The sequence below is a fragment of the Vespa mandarinia genome, chromosome 5 (assembly GCF_050613455.1).
Source record: "Vespa mandarinia isolate Hongniang chromosome 5, ASM5061345v1, whole genome shotgun sequence".
Classification (NCBI taxonomy): domain Eukaryota; kingdom Metazoa; phylum Arthropoda; class Insecta; order Hymenoptera; family Vespidae; genus Vespa; species Vespa mandarinia.
Window position 1 is genome coordinate 2,328,354 of NC_140814.1, and position 4,147 is coordinate 2,332,500.

At 31.7% G+C, this 4,147-nt stretch overlaps 1 protein-coding gene across 5 annotated transcripts in view; it reads right to left on the bottom strand.

Moving 5' to 3' along the window:
• Window positions 1-2,302: 2,302 nt before the first annotated feature.
• Window positions 2,303-4,147, bottom strand: part of LOC118441646 (membralin) — a 62,485-nt gene continuing 60,640 nt past the window's right edge. For all 5 annotated transcript variants that reach the window (XM_085657101.1, XM_085657100.1, XM_085657099.1 and 2 more), the window contains one exon: window positions 2,303-4,147. This exon is cut by the window's right edge and continues 696 nt beyond it. The gene's annotated coding sequence lies outside the window, so the exon portion shown is untranslated.

The following is a 4,147-nucleotide window of genomic DNA, read 5'->3' on the forward strand; positions in this document are numbered from 1 at the left end:
AAAAGTAGGAATAGAAATAGAAGTAGTAGAAATAGTAGAAGAAGAAGAAGAAGAAGAAGAAGACGGAGGAAGAGGAGGAGGAGGAGGAGGAGGAGGAAGAGGAGAATTCCAATAGCACAGTCGATGCGTAGGGAAGGTCCTAAAGGTGCTGTTAATCGCACCCGTTGAAAGAGAATGTCCGATTGGAATTTCGACGTAGCTGGGTCGATGACGATCGTTCAAGCCACTCCTATTCGTTCACGTACATGTACACATACACATACACATACACACACATATACACGTGCACATGCACGCACACACACTTATGTACGTATGTATGTATAAGCGTGTTCTTACATTGAAAGAAACGCACGCACACATTGATAAACGAAATGGTAGAAGATAGAAAAAGAGGGTTCAACGAATCGTACGACGACTACGACGACAACTACGACGACAACTACGACGACAAGGACTCACTCCTAATAACGCTGTAATGAAAATAAATCGTTACATTTGTAAGAGTATCGTATCTTCTTCGCGCTACCGTGGGCGTGTACATCCACCAAACTTACTTTCTTTTTCTTTTCTTCTTCCTTCTCTCTTCTCTTCTCTTCTCTTCTCTTCTCTTCTCTTCTCTCCTCTTCTCTTCTCTTCTCTTTTCTTTTCTTTTCTTTTCACGATTTCGTTTTTCTTCTTTCACACCCTCCCAACCAACCAACCAACCAACCAACCAACCAACCAACCAACCAACCTACTACACGCCACCTGTTTGATTCTCTCTACGTAAGGTAACATCCGCGCACAACTATTTGTCTATTTCGGTGTTCTTTATTCTGGTATCTTCGAATCTACTCTATATCCCTTCCCCGAATCTACTAGACTTTCGCTCCCCCTTTTTTTCTTTCAACCCTTCTACCATCTTCTTTCTATACCATGACATCCGGAACACCTACAACATCTACCTCCAACCTCTTTCATCCAATCCTCCCCAACTTTTCCTGGACTCTCCTCGCATCGCCACCCCGATACGACGATCCATTTCAATTTCGTGGAAATCTCTTTCGAGTCTCCTTACGTCCAAGTCTTACCTGCGTTCGACGTCTCCCCTTCTTCCTCATCCCTTCCCATTCTTTCTCTCTCTCTCTCTCTCTCTTTCTTTTTTTTTCTCTTTCTCTCCCTCTCTCTCTCACTTCCACGTAATTGTAAGTATAAATTCCCCTCGCGTTCTCTCATCGTTTTATATCGACGAATCTGAAAGAGATGAAAAGAGGGAGAAAACACGAAGAAAGAGTAAATGTGTAAGAGAGAAAGAGAGAGAGAGAGAGAGAGAGAGAGAGAGAGAGAGAGAGAGAGGAGGAGGAGGAAAGTAAAGCAAAAAGAGGAAAAAAAATATTGACCGCGCAAGATTTTCTCTTAGATAAGACCTTACTACCCCATCTTTATTTTTTTTGTCCACTTTGTTTTTGTTTTTCTTCTCGTTTGTTTTCTTTTTTTTTCTTTTCTTTTTTTTCTTTTTTTTTTATTGTACAATCTAATAATAATAGAGCATTCGATAGTAATAGTAGTAATAATAATAACAATCGTTATCATACATTATCAATAATAATAAAACAATAATAATTGTAATCGTGATAATAATAATAATAATAATAATAATAATAATAATAATAAAATAATATTAATAATAAAATAACAAAAGCGCAAGATATAGCAACAATATTATTTACAACCAAAAGAGTCTCTCTTATACTTATACACTTAAATTATTTTGAGAAAATATTTTTTTTTCTTATTCTTTTTGTTTTTGTTTCTCTTTCTTCTTTTTTTTTTCTTCCTTTATTTTTTTTTTTTTTTTTTTTTTACAGAGCCGCACGTACGTATGCATAACCAAAAGAATACGCGCGACACGCAAATTAATGCATTGTTTTATCCTTGAGTTTTTTTTTTTCTTCTTTTTTTTTTTATGATTTTTTTTTCTTTTTCTTTTTCGCATTCTCTGATATTTCTTTCATTATGTTTTCTTTTTTTTGCCTTTCTTGTTTTCTGCGCGCGAAGGTTTCGTTCGTCTTTCTCCTTCTTTCCAAATTACTACTATTTAACTTTTTTTTTACGTACAAACACGAACGCACGCAAGTACGCACGCATGTACGTAAGCACATGTATGCATGCACGCAAACATGCCATCATTTTCTCTCTCTCTCTCTCTCACTCTCCCGCTTTCCGTCTTTACTTTATTTTCTCTATTATTTTCTTGCGCCGAATCGCTCTCAAACAAAATATGACAATGTCAAAATCTTTTCTTTCCTTTTTATAATTAATAAATATATATATATATATATATATATATATATATATATATTAGTTATGTTTATATATATATTCATTCATTTATTTATACATATGCAATAAGTACTATTATAATTAAAAGTCTGTCACCTTGCTTACTCTGATTAAATTATATGTATATGTGTGTGTGTGTGTGTATGTGTGTATGTGTGTGTGTGTATGTGTATGTGTATATATATGTATATATATGTATATGTGTATATGTATATATATATATATATTTTATTAGAATAGTTCGTTTAAAAACTATATATACGCACATATATATTATATATACATATACATATACATATACATATACATATACATATACATATACATATACATATACATATACATATACATATACATATACATATACATATACATATATATATACGTATCCACATACACGTACGTATATATATACATATACATGTGTATGTGTGTGACATTGATCTTTTATTTTTAATGTTTATTATTCGATGAAAAGAATATAACAAATATTTGTTCAATTCTTACTCCTCTCTCTTTTTCTCTCTTTTTCTCTCTCTTTCTCTCTCTCTCTCTCTTTTGTTTCTCTTTCGTATCATGTCTCATCGAATTGATATCACCTGTTGTAAGATAATAACGACAAAAATCTTTACGTCTTTTTTTGAATCAGTTCGATCATTTTTACTCTAAATTTTTTTCCCTTATGTAATCCACGTTCAAAGATTTAAAATATATATATATGTATGTATGTATGTATGTATGTATGTATGTATATTAAAAACTTCATGGGACTAGGATTCACGTTTCTCTTCGAAAAAGAGACGAAAAAGAGTGAAAATGAATGGGAAAGTTTGTTTGTATAAGAGAGAGAGAGAGAGAGAGATAGAGAGAGAGAGAGAAAGGGAGAGAGAGAGAAAGAGAGAGAGAGAGAGAAAGAAAGAGAAAGAGAGAGAGAGATAAAACACGAGTCATCGAAGAACGTTAAATGTTCAAGACTCAAAAACGATATACATACATTGATCGCATCGGACACTATAATGTTAATGATTTACAATAATATACAAATATTAAATCGATTGATCGGAGGCTTCTAAAGAGATCTTACGTTTGTCTGTAACATTAAAAGAGAAAAGAAAAGAGAAGAAAATAAAAATCATCAAATTCCAAACATACCCATTCGATTATCTCTTACCCGTCATCATAATTTTCCTGCTTGACTGCACGCTTTTCGCCAAACAAAAGGGATATTTAAAAGAAAGAAGGAAACAAAAAAGAAAAAAAAAAAAGTAAAATAAAAGAAAGATATGAAGAGAATTAAAAACTATAAAAAACTATACTATACGAGAAAATGCAAAAAAAAAAATAAAATAAAAAGAGAGAAAAATAGAATGAAAGAAAGAAAAAAAGAGAAAAAGGAAGAAAGAAAGAAAAAAAATGCAAAGTACTCTCTGATTTATTCTGCACAGAACTATTATAAATAGGGAAGAGAAAGGAAAAGAAAAAAGAAATGAAAAAAAAAAAAAAAAAAAAAAAAAAAAAAGAAAAAGAAAAATATACAAATTTAGAATTCATTCTGATAAAAAATTACGACGAACGTACGTTCTTCGTTTTTCTCTTTTACTATACCTCTTTTTTCTTTAATCTTCCGATTCCCTACCGACACTCGCATTTATTGCTTTTCCGGAATAAAATCATCGAAAAGAAGAAGAATAATAATAAATAAATAAATAAATAAATAAATCAAGAAGAAAAAAAAGAAAAAGAAGAAAAAAAAATGACAAGAAAAGAAAAGAAAGAGAAAAATAAAAGAAAAACTGCTATTTCTCTCTCTCTCTCTCTCTCT